The 12,988-nt window shown below is 44.3% G+C and overlaps 1 pseudogene; it reads right to left on the minus strand.

Moving 5' to 3' along the window:
- Positions 1 to 3,840: 3,840 nt before the first annotated feature.
- On the minus strand, positions 3,841 to 8,440 carry LOC106734862 (40S ribosomal protein S23 pseudogene; annotated as a pseudogene).
- Positions 8,441 to 12,988: the final 4,548 nt, after the last annotated feature.

Here is a 12,988-nt window from a genome sequence, read left to right on the forward strand (position 1 = left end):
TTCCTAACATTAGCTGGTGTTTTCTGTAGAAGATTGACCAAAATTGGCTGTTGAAATTAGTGGAGGCGATTATTTGGGAGGAGTACGACAACCACATCATCGTCTATAAAGCAGTGATTCCTATTTACTATGTAGAAACATTTATTTTTGACAGATATTCTGCAGCTGTTCCATTGGCTGGTATTTTTATCATATTAATGTTTTCTTCATAATACAGAACTGTTTCTTCAAGAATTAGTGACATGCTTGTGTGTATAATGCAACCCACACTGCCCTGGTTTGATTTTTCATCAGTGGCAATACAGCTTTCCTTTTTTTCCTAGTGAGGGATTCCTTGTTTTTCCAGTGGGTCATCAAAGGTCATGCTTACATTAGTAGATTCAGATAAGAAAACACTGATTTTTTAGTACCAAGAACCATATAATTCCTGGGAACATGGCAGAGTAATGATGCAGCATGACACTGAAGTACTCTGTTGTATTAAAAATACTAGACTACAAGTCAAAGAACCAGGGAACGCTTCCTGACTTACCTTCCAAGTAACTTTGTAATATAACAACTCACTTATCATTTCAGAGCCTCACCTTTCTCTTCTGTAAAATGACAGAATTTGATTAAATCAATTCTAAAACCCCCTCTGGTCATAAAATTATAGGAATCTAAGTGAATTGAAAATTGATGGCATAATTTAAGAGGAAGTTTCCTGGGTATGGAACTTCTAGAAGATAAGATTGTAATTCTTCTGAAATACATAAATTATAGTAAATGACCTAAGCACTAGAGCTCTGAAGTATTGAAACTTCAAACATGTGAGAGGATAGCTTTATTTATTTATTTATTTATTTTTTTTGGAGAGATTTTCACTTTAGGGCACGTGCACTCGCCAGACAGACAGAAAGAGACATAGAGACAGAAAGCGAGAAATCACCCCCCGGGGGGATGGTCACGCCGCAATCCCTTCTCCTCCATTCTCCTCTCGGGATCTTGGGCACGCACGCACACGCGCCTGTCGTGAGATTTAAGTCACCGGGTCCGGGACGCGAACTACAGTCGACTACGTGGGAGTCCAGTGACATAGCCATTACGCTAACTGCTGGTTCCCGAGACCTAATCTATTCTAAAGTCAACAAATCCATGGGATTTTTGTCAGTTCATATGGAACTTTGCAGTTTCTTGCTTTTGTGCTTTCATGTCTCATTTCTTTATATAGCCTACCTTCTGTGCAAATCTCACACTTCAGCACGGGGTTAAAGTAAAACCTCTTTCACACTTAATTAACATAGGTCTTGGACCTAAGCCTCAGTTTCAAAATGGGATAACAGAACCTCCCAAGTGGCGAGATTTAATGATATATACACACACACACACACACACACACACACACACAATACACATATACATACATAAAATGCTTAGCAAGGTGCTGGCACAAGAGCGAAGAGTGGTATTTATTATTTTTGCTAGTTGTATTATTGTCACAGTGAAAACCACTTCGGAATTAATGCAGACTGAATGCTAATGGTATGTGACCTCAGACAAAGAATTTGGCCCAGTGATTCTCAGTGGGGCAATACTGCCTCCTAGCGGGTGTCTGGGCAATTGATGTGGGCTGGTTTTTTATGATTGTCACATTAGCCAGGTAGCGTAACTGGCTTTAGGGGAAGAGGATACTAAATGTCTCGCACATGAAGAATTACCCACGCACACAGACTGAACCCTCTATAGGTGTAAAAATATAAAGAGTACAGTAAGGTTGGTAAAAGCCTGGTAACGTAGGATAAGGTCATTATGGAGAGAAAAGATACATGTCCTAATTTATGACCTAGAGACCAGCCCATAGCAGTGGTTCAGGATCGCAGAACCAGATCTCGTATGACTGACCACAGATCAGTTCCCAACCCTGATAGCCTGAGAAGTGCACCGGACACCCGCGCATGCTAATCCAAAGTCCTGACAGGAGGGAGAGATGGGGGAAGGACTGCAGCATGACCACACTCCATTGCGTGGTGCTCTCTGGTGAGCATGTCGCTGACAAGAAAAAAAGACACCTAGGACTGAAAAAGTGTGGCACATATACTCTGTGGAATACTACTCAGCCATAAAAAATAACAAGACCCTGGCATCTGATAGAAAGTGGTCAGATATGGAAGATCTATTGCTGAGTGAAGTAAGCCAGGCTACGAAAGAAAGATATTGTATGTATCCACTTAAATATATACTAACTATCCACACTCTATGGTAGAGAGCGAAATATTGGAGGACATAAAAACAGTGAAAGTACTTAATGAGGATAGGACAGTGTGGAATGGGGGGGGAATGAAGTGAAAAGGACAGAGAAAGATAGCAAGAGAACAAATAGAGAGGCAGGACGTTAGTGGGACACAGATACGGCTTATTGCCTGTGGATGATGACATGTATAGTATTCTCAACTGGATTGGTCTGAGAAGTATTTCATGATGGGTAAAGTCTTTTTTTTTTTTTTTTTTTTTGAGAGATTTTCACTGTAGGGCGCGTGCGTTCGCCAGACAGACAGAGAGAGACAGAGACAGAAAGCGAGAAATCACCCCCCAGCGGGGATGATCATGCCGCAATCCCTTCTCCTCCATTCTCCTCTCGGGATCTTGGGCACGCACGCACACGCGCCCGGCGTGAGTTTTAAGCCACCGGGTCCGGGACACGAACCGCGGTCGACTATGTGGGAGTCCAGCAACATAGCCATTACGCTAACTGCTGGTTCCCATGGGTAAAGTCTTTTTACAAGGAAAATGAGAAATAGTGACTGACTGGTTAATAAAAATAATCAGAATAATAATAATAATGATCGGGGAAAACAATGAAAAGATATTGAATGATGAAATGGAGATTTTAATGTCTCTGTATTGACTGACACACATGGCATTCCCTTTTGAAAAAAGCAATGTAATACACTGTAAAGTTACATGTGAGATTCAATGTAATATAAATAAGATTGTGATGATAATAAATTTTTAAAAACGAAAATTTAAAAAAGAAAAAAAAGGAAATAATTACTCTACAGTCTGACTACTCAGTTTCTTCTAATCCAGTCACTCCCCTTCTATTGAAGGAGATAGCTATACCATTTGGTGTTTAGATACTTATAAAGTAGCAAACAGTTTTGCACATTTCATAGATTCTCATTAATCCCAGGGGGTAGGTACTTCATCATTCCCCAATACCACGTTACAACAGGGAGTTATTTTGATGTTCGTTTTAGGGCCCCAATTATTTGGGAAAATAGTAATTCTTCAATTTCTCCGATTCAGCAGTCTATTTGTCTTGGCATGCCAACCTTAAGTTTCATTTCCCTCTCTTATATTCAAATAATACTGATTCTTTTTTTTTCTTTCAGTTTTTATTTCTTCCATGAGCAAGAGAACAGAGAAAGAGACCAAGAAATAGTACCAAGAGGTCTAATGCCCCAATCCGCCCCAGCTTCAGCTAGCATTCTCAGGGGTCTCAGTACACGAAGCCAGATCCACTCCATGTGGGTCAGCCTCGCAGTGTCTCATGCTACTGCTGTGCCACACCCAGCCCCGTCATCATGGTCTGGCTCTACTCTTCCTTCTAATGTCTGTGTGCCTCCGCTCACTTTCTCCATAGGGCATGGAATGGCTTCAAGAGAATTCAAGCACCTGATTTGATTTTTTTTTAAGAATTATTTTATTAAACTTTATTTTCTTTCTTTATTTTAATTTGACCAGAGAGGAACAGAGAGAGAGAGAGTGAGAGAGAGAAAGTGAGAAAGCAAGCCACCAGGTCCAAGACTCGAATCACAGTCAGCCAGCGCCCTTAACCACCATGCCACTGCCGGTCCCACATCTGACTTATTTCTAGCAGTCATATCCACATACGAAATAGTTTCTTTTCTTTCTTTCTTTTTTTTTTATCATATGAAAATTTACTACTACTGTGTTTTCACCATCAAAACTTATGACCTTGGTCTTTCCTTCTTGCCTTTGTACAGAGCCAAGAGAGAGACACTGGCTACTTTGACAACCTTAAACCAGACTCCAGGAATGTCACCAACAGCATGACCTTTTCAACCAAATCCAGCAACCAAAGCCTCATCGTTTTCCTCAATAAAGTTCAAGCAACCATCGTTGGGTACAAAAGCTGTGATCTTCTTACCATTCTTGATCAGCTGGACCCTGATATGCTTTCTAATGGCAGAAATCACTTGTTTGGCTTCAACCCCTACTTTCTCCAGCAGTTTCTTTGGCATGGGAAGCACCTCCAATAGGGTTGGCCTTCAGGGCTGTACCCTAATGGGCTTCCTTTTACTGTTTATCATGCCATTTCTGATCCTGTCAGTGACTACGGAGCTTCCTGGCAGTACGAAGACCGTGACACTGCTCCAAAATAGTTTATTTTCTAAACCTTTAAATTTTTTTATATTATAAAACTTCATTTTTATTAAAAAATGAGAAAATGGATTTTATTTCAGAAGTTAAGAGTCATTACTTTAAAAACAAAAACTGTGCCAGCAAGGTGGCATGCTAGTTAAGGCAGCTGGATCCCACATGGCCGACTTCACTGTTGGAGTCCTGGACCGGGTGGGTTGAAGAACACAATGGGCGTATGTGTGGACCCGAAAACAAGGAGAATGGAGAAGGGATTGCAGGTGACCATCCCCCCATGGGGGGAGGAGGGCGTGATCTTTCACTTTCCCTCTCTCTGTGGCAAGTGCACATGCATTGTAGTAAAACTAACAACAACAATGAAAAAGAAAATCCACACACAACGAAAAAACAAAGAGAAAAAGGGATTCCATTTTACCAAGTTCCCTTCCTGACTGAGCGTCTACCTTTTCTCTCCCACAGAGTAACCCACGCCAGCAATATGAAATGTGTTGAGTGAAGGAGCAAAGGACAGCACCTTCTGGTGAAAGCCTCACTGACTGTGATACCAAGGGAGGTGCCAGAGATAGGTGAGAGTTTGCAGTTCCGCGCCAGAGCTCTAGAGAAAAACAATGATGGCTGCTTCTCCGCGCAGGTTAAGGAGCAAGAACAGGGCTAAGCAGGTGGCCGTCACACAGGGTCCCAGGCTAAGGCCACACATATGTGCCTTGTTCCATATGCACGGGGCCTGGGGGAACTGGGGTAAAGAGGCAGCACAAAGACTGAGCCAAAGTGGCCAGTAGGATCGTTAACAGATGGTAACTCTGACTGCTCATTCGGGTCAAATGGGGCATGCCTGCCCCCAAGTCCCAGCAAGATGAGGAAATGAAGGGACTGTTGTAACCATGCCCCATTAGGGGTGCTTTCTGCACGCCCCCCACCCTCCCCCCGCCAGCCAGCACACACACACCCTCTGGAAATGTTTAAAAATCAAGTATCATCTGGAGAACTTTTTTTTTAGTAGAGATTCTCCCCACCCCCTTAGGGCCTGCGTACTCACCAGAGAGAGGGAGAGAGAAAGAGATGGTGAGAGAGAAAGTGAGAAGTCACTCCCAGGGGAGATGACCACCCTGCAATCCCTTCTCCTTTCTCCTTCTGGGATCCTAGGCATGCACACACGCACCTGGCATTGAGCTTCAAGCCCCTGGGTCTAGGACTCAAACTACGTGGGAGTCCAGCGACATAATTGCTTTGCCATCTGCTGACCCCACCTGGAGAACTTTCTAAAGCATATTGACACCCAGTTCCCAGTTCTAATAAATAAAAACCTCAGGGGACGGGACTCAGGTATTACTTTTACTTATTCCATGAGTGGGAGATAGAGACAAACATATATAGAGACAGCAGCCCCAGATGGGTCTTTTTTTTGTTAACTATAGTTATTATTTTTTAAAATTTGCTATAGGGGATGTGTTCTCACTAGAGAGAGAAAGAGAGAAAATGAGAAAGCAAACTGCCAGGTTTGGGACTCAAACCTTAGTTGGCCATGTGGGAGTCTAGCACTTTATTTACTTGTTTATTTATTTATTTATTTTTGGAGAGGTTTTTGCTATAGGGTGCATGCGCTCACCAGAAAGACAGACAGACAGAAAGCAAGAAATCACCCCCCAGAGGGGATGGCCATGCTGCAATCCCTTCTCCTCCATTCTCCTCTCGGGATCTTGGGCATGTACTCACATGTTCCCAGCGTGAGTTTAAGCCACCGGGTCTAGGACTCGAACTATAGTCAACTACATGGGAGTCCAGTGACATAGCCATTAGACCATCTGCTGGTCCTGGAGTCCAGCACATTAACCACCACGCCACCTGCTGGACCCTAGGTCTTACTTTTCAACACTCCCCAAGTGGCTCCAATGTGCAGTGTAGGATGAAAAGCCACTGATAAAGATTCATCAGTAAAACCCTGTAAAGCATTTGTTACCATCACCACCTCCCCCCACCCTGCACATGTGTGCCCCAACTTTTGAAAGGAGAAAGCTAAGTCACTTGCCTGGAGTGCATAGTCAAAAGATAGAAATTTTAATTCAGGAGGGCCTAATTTGAAAACCCATTTTTTGGGACCAGCAGTTAGCATAATGGCTATGTTGCTGAACTCCCAAGTAGTCGACCGCAGTTCGAGATCCAGACCCAGTGACTTAAACTCACGCCAGGTGCGTGTGGGTGCGTGCCTAAGATCCTGAGAGGAGAATGGAGGAGAAGGGACTGTGGCATGGCCATCCCTCCTGGGGGGTGGTTTCTTGCTTTCTGTCTCTGTCCCCTCTCTGTCTCTCTGGAGAGCACATGCCCTGTAATAAAAACCTCTCAAAAAAATTTTTTTTAATTTATTTTGGCAGAAGGCATGCACACTTACCAGAAAGCACTCCCCCAATAGGGCACAGTCACGTGATCTTCTCTCCTGAGGATTTGAGGCACATATGCACATGGCCTGTTTTTCAGGCTGCTGGGGCCGGAAGTTGAACTGCCTGGTTGGCCATGCAGAATCTGGCTCCCTTAACCACCATGCCATAGGGCTAGCTCAAAAACTCACTTTAAAAGAGCCGTCTGGGGGACCAGCGGTTAGCGTAATGGCTATGTCGCTGGACTCCCATGTAGTTGACCGCGGTTCGCGTCCCAGACCTGGTGGCTTAAACTCACACCGGGTGTGTGTGCGTGCGTGCCCAAGATCCCGAGAGGACAATAGAGGAGAAGGGATTGTGGCGTGGCCATCCCCCCTGGGGGGTGATTTCTCGCTTTCTGTCTCTCTGTCTCTGTCTGTCTAGCGAGTGCATGCGCCCTATAGCAAAAACCTCTCAAAAAAAAAAAGAAAAGAAAAGAAAAGAAAAGAGCCATCTGGGCCAACCCATGGCCTGGTGGTTAATGTGGGTGGATCCCACATGGCTGACCATGCAGTTTGAATACTGAACCCAGCAGCTTGAGACATGTGTGTGTGTGCCCAAAATTCCTAAAAGAGGAAGAAATGGAGAAGGGAGTACAGGGTGACCGACCATACCCTTTGGGGCTGTTTTCTCATATTATCTCTCCAGCATACACTCACACCTTCTAGCAAACTGAGTCCTCTACATTTTGATCTTTCACGCCCTCTCTCTTTCCTACCTGCCTGTCCCTATAGCTTCACCAGCCTCTTTCTGGAAACCTGCCCATAACCTTTCAGTCATATGCGTCTCTTGATCTTGGAACACACGACGCAATGCCCACTCTCCTCCAAACAGACTCAAAAAAGGAGCGAGGCCAGTGGAAGCACATTTCCAGTAAGCAAGTCCTGGGAGCACCCTGGCCTGCCTGACACGTGTCATTCTGAGCCATTACTTGAGTGCTTACTGCATACGGAGTGAACGTGTCACAAGGACAGTTACTGCTAACTGAGCAGTGTGCCCTGCCATGTTGACTGCTGTGTGTGTGTCACACTCCTGTCTCAGGATAGTTGCTTCCTATTGTCACCATTTTAAAGGTGAATAAAATGAAATCCCAGAGATCATGTTAACTGGTCTAAAGTCCTAAGAGCTGTGAGGAAGCTGGGATTCAAACCTGGGCTGCTGGTTGCCAAGCCTGACAGCCATATGACACTTTTCCTTGCAACAAGCAGTGATCAGCTGGAGGGCACCAGAGTCATTCTCTGCCAGGGACCCTGTGTGACTTTGGACAAAATCCACCTAAATATAGAACTAGACTATGAGCCTAAGGCCCCTTCCTGTTTCTATCTGCTCCTACAACCCAGATTCGCTTCAATTCAATCACTGCCCTTCTATTTCAGTCTCTTCCTCACATCCACCTTCTGACTCAATATCCTTTTGAACCATTTTCTCTCAAATGCTGTCATATCCCTCCCCCAAAAAACTGGCTGTGGTTCAGGTTCTAGTCTTGGATAACACCCAGTAATTAAAAACCTTACTTTTCAGTCACCTCTGCTGAGAATTAATCACAGTAAGTTTTGGAAAGTAATGGGAGCTTTGTTCCAGGTCTAATTAAAGTGTTCCAAGGGGGTCAGCACGGGTATGGCGGTAAAGGCATGGAACTCCAACATGGCTGACCACATTTCAAGTCCCAGACCTGACAGCTTGCTTTCTCACCTGCTCTCTCATCCAATGAAAAAATAATAGTAGTAAATAAAATTAAATAAAGATTTATTAAAAATTTTTGAAAATAAAGTCCTCCAAGTTTATGCCAGGTATGGTAGCACACACTTGTAACCTGAAAGTGAGGCAATAAAAATAAGTTAAATAAAATAATTCTGAAAAAAAATATATTTTATTTAACTTTGTTCATGTATTTTAATTTGACCAGAGAGGGACAGAGTGAGACATGTATTTTAATTTGACCAGAGAGGGACAGAGAGAGAGAGTGAGAGAGAGAGAGAGAGAGAGAAAGAGAGAGAGAGAAAGTGAGAAATCAAGCTGCTGGTCTGGGACTCAAACCGCAGTCAACTATGTGGGAGTCCAGTGCCCTTAACCACCATGCCACCTGCTGGCCCCATGGAATAAATAAACTTTAGGATAAAACCCAATACTCACCAAGACCAGTAGTTGGCGTAATGGCTTTCAATGCGCTCCCATGAAGTCGACCACGATTTGAGCCCCGGACCTGCTGGCTTAAACTCATGCCAGGCACGTGTGTGTGCATGCCCAAGATTCCAAGAGGAGACTGGAGAAGGGATTGCGGCATGGCCATTCCCCATGGGGAAGGTGATTTCTCGCTGTCTCTCTGTCTCTGTCTCTCTGGCGAGTGCACGCCCCTATGGCAAAAACCTCTCCAAACAAACAAAAACCTGGGCCAGCAGGTGGCATGGTGGTTAAGGTGCTGGATTCCCACATGGCCAGCCATGGTTTGAGTTCCCGACCTGGTGGCTTGCTTTCTCACTCTCCCTCCCTCCCTCTCTGTCTTTCTCTGGCAAAACTCATGTGAAAAATAATATTAACAATAATAATAAAAAATAAATCATTCTTTAAAAATAACAACCAATACTCACCAAAGTTCTTTTATTTATTTATTATTATTTTTTTTTTAGATGTTTTTTCTGTAGGGAGCATGCGCTTTCCAGATAGACAGACAGAAAGTGAGAAATCACCCCCTGGGGGGATGGCCATGCTGCAATCCCTTCTCCTCCATTTTCCTCTCGGGATCTTGGGCACACAGGCACACACGCCCAGCATGAGTTTTAGCCACCAGGTCCGGGGCTCAAATAGGGGTTGATTTCATGGGAGTTCAGCAACATAGGCATTACGCCAACTGCTGGTCCCAGTTCTCGTTTTTAAAAGGATTAAAACTTGGGTGGTGAAACCAGAATACTAGAGTAACCAGCCACAGCAAATAGTCATCGTTATGTTCAGAACAAAACAATGTCAACCCAGCCACGTTGTCAGAGATTCCATTTCAGCAGCATTTTAGTCATACTAAATTGCACATCATTTTAGCATCCCTCAGGACAGGGAAGGCCTGTCAAATATATTAATTGTGGACAGATGGTGGCACATGGTAAAACACAAAGCTCTGTGAGGCTGCATGGGAAGGTACTCAGCTCTAGCCCAGAAACCTCCCTGAGCATGTCAGGCACGTGTGTGCCCATGATCCGGAGCTGGCAGAAGCTGAATGATAAAGACCCTATTGAGAAAAGAACAGAAAAAGAGAAAGACCAGGGCCAGCCTCTAGCCTGGTGATTAAGCAGCTAGATCCTGCACGACCCAGCAGTACGAGAAATCACACCAGGCATGTGTGCATACCCAAAATCCCAAGATTGGAGAAAGGACAATGGCAGGTCATCCCTAGAGGATGCATTCTCACCCCTTCCCTCTTATGTTGAGTTAGGCACTTCACATGGTCAGCTGTTGCAATGTGTGTGCTCAAAATCCAGGATCAAGAAGTGGAAGGAGGGCTGGAAGGTGGCATGGTGGTTAAGGGCGCTGCACTCCCACATGGCTGACTGCGGTTTGATTCCAAGACCTGGCAGCTTGCTTTCTCACTTTCCCTCTCTCTCTCGCTCTGTTCCTCTCTGATCAAATTAAAATAAATAAAAGTTAAATAATTCTAAAACAAAAAAAAAAAGGAAGGAAAATGATTGGGGTGTGACCATGCCCCATCTGGCAGTTAAAAATAAAAAGAATATAATGAGAACAGAAAACAAGGACTTTATACATAGAGTCAAAACTGCCCTGGATTCTGAAATAGCACTTATTTAGAAGAACGGATTGACACATGAGGGACTTTATCACTTTAAGTGCTACCTTTCAAACAATACAATATCAAATATGAAAAAAGCTCTGTCCAATTATCTGGCAAAGACATCTTCTTTCCTGATCACTCCAGGTATCTTCACTGAAGCTTCCAGTTCCTTAAAGGCAGATAATTTTGGGGGGCTGGCAGGTGGCATAATGGTTATATCGTTTGACTCCCAAGTAGTTGACCATAGCTCAAGTCCTAGACCTAGAAGCTTAAAACTCACAGTTGGGGGACCAGCAATTAGCATAATGGCTATGTCACTGGACTCCCATGTAGTTGACCGTGGTTCGCGTCCTGGACCCGGTGGCTTAAAACTCACACCGGGCGCGTGTGCATGCGTGCCCAATATCCTGAGAGGAGAACAGAGGAGAAGGGATTGTGGCATGGCCATCCCCCCTGTGGGGTGATTTCTGTCTCTCTGTCTCTGTCTTTCTGGTGAGCACACACACCCTATAGCAAAAACCTCTCCAAAACAAAACAAAACAAAACAAAACCTCACAGTAGGAGCATGCACATACATGCCCAAAATCCCAAGAGACTAGAGATTGTCGTGTAGCAATCCACTCAGGGAACTTTTTCTTACTTTGTCTGTCTCTGTGGGTGAGCACATGCACCCTATAGCAAAAAATCTCTCTATAAAAAAAAAATAAAAGGCAGATAACTTAAAAGATTCAGTGCCAGCCTCCTCTATTAGTGTTCATCTATTCCTTCAACTTACCAAATGACTTTTACTACATCACAACTCGAAGTCAATTCTTTGTACTTTTCTTTAAAGAATCACTTCATTATTTTTCATTTAACCAGAGGGAGACAGAAAACGAAAAAGCCACCAGGTCCAGGACTTTAATCATGGTTGGCCATGTGGGAGTCCGGCACCTTAACCACCATGCCACCTGGTTGCCCCTTGTCAGTGGGACCAGCAGATGGCATAATAGTTACCTGACTGGACTCCCATGTGGTCAGCAGTGGTTCAAGTCCTGGGCCTGGTTGCTTAAACCTCACCCTGGGCATATGTGCCCAAAATCCCCAGAGAAGGGATTGTGCAGTGGCCATCCCCTGAGGGGTAATTTCTCGCTGTCTCTCTAGCAAGCACATAAGTCATCTAGCAAAAATCTCTCTCTAAAAAAAAAAAATACACACACACACGCACACAGAGTTGTCAGAAAATCATGATGCATTTTTGCACTGAAAAACACAAATCCATCATGACTTTTCTGGTGACCCAATACACTGCCAACTTGAATCTGCCATACCCAGGCAGCTGGGACACCAGAGCCAGCCAGTTTATCAGTGCATCTACATTCCCAATTTCTTGGCTTTCCTGCCAGTACTAAAACTAGACAGTTATCCTATATGGGGGGACCAGCAGATGGTGTAAGGGCTACGTTGCTGGACTGCCATGTAGTCGACTACGGTTCGGGGACCAGGTGACTGGGCACATGTGCGTGTGTGCCCAAGATCCCTAGAGGAGAAGGGATTGCATTGCGGCGTGGCCATCTCATTTTCTGTCTGTCTTCCTGGCAAGCGTACATGCCCTATAGCAAAAACATCTCCAAAGAAAAAGTTATCTTACACCTGATTGAAAAGTTATCTTACACCCATCAGATTGGATTCACTTCTAACTTATGGTTGAATGATCCTTTCAGTTTTATCTCTAATCTCCTAGTGCAGTTTCTCTTAACCACTTCGGCTTTGTGATTAAGGCACTCATTTCTCCCTCTTCACTCGCCCAAGGGCGAACCCGAAGGGAAGGTCTATGGATTGAGAAAGGACAGAACAGAGAGTCAAGAGGACCCAGCATCTCTGCAGAACACGGCGGCAGTTCTGTACTCATTCTTTTATATGGGAGGCAAAACCTCAAACTTCAGGAAGCTCATGGAGCACCCTGTGGTTCCAAACAAGCCTCTCCTGGTCTTCTCTGGCTAATGTTCAAGTTATTCCTAGTTTCTGTCTGACCCAGACAACTGGATCCAATCCAATTAGTATCACCCAGCAGATGATACCTTTGTTCAGAGCATTCATTCACATGCCTGTGCAGCATAAACAAAGACTGTATCCACTTAAAGCTATTCCCTGAATTCACCTGATTCTTTATATGGCTTTCCATTACTGTCTGAATATGTGCTCTCCCTAGCACCTTGTTATTTCAGGGGTTTTAAGTAGCTACTAGCACTAAGGTCTTTTCGAAGTACACTCAAGTAAAAATCATTTGCCACCACCTAACTCTAGGTCCAAACGGCCTCTCCATAGGGCACATAAAACCCTACAACCGGGACTAACAGATGGTGCAATGGTTATGTCACTGGACTGTAGTTAGAATCCTGGACCCGGTGGTTTAAAGCTCATGCCACCACATGTG

The sequence above is a fragment of the Tupaia chinensis genome, unplaced genomic scaffold (genome assembly GCF_000334495.1).
Source record: "Tupaia chinensis unplaced genomic scaffold, TupChi_1.0 Scaffold000238_1, whole genome shotgun sequence".
NCBI lineage: Eukaryota > Metazoa > Chordata > Mammalia > Scandentia > Tupaiidae > Tupaia > Tupaia belangeri.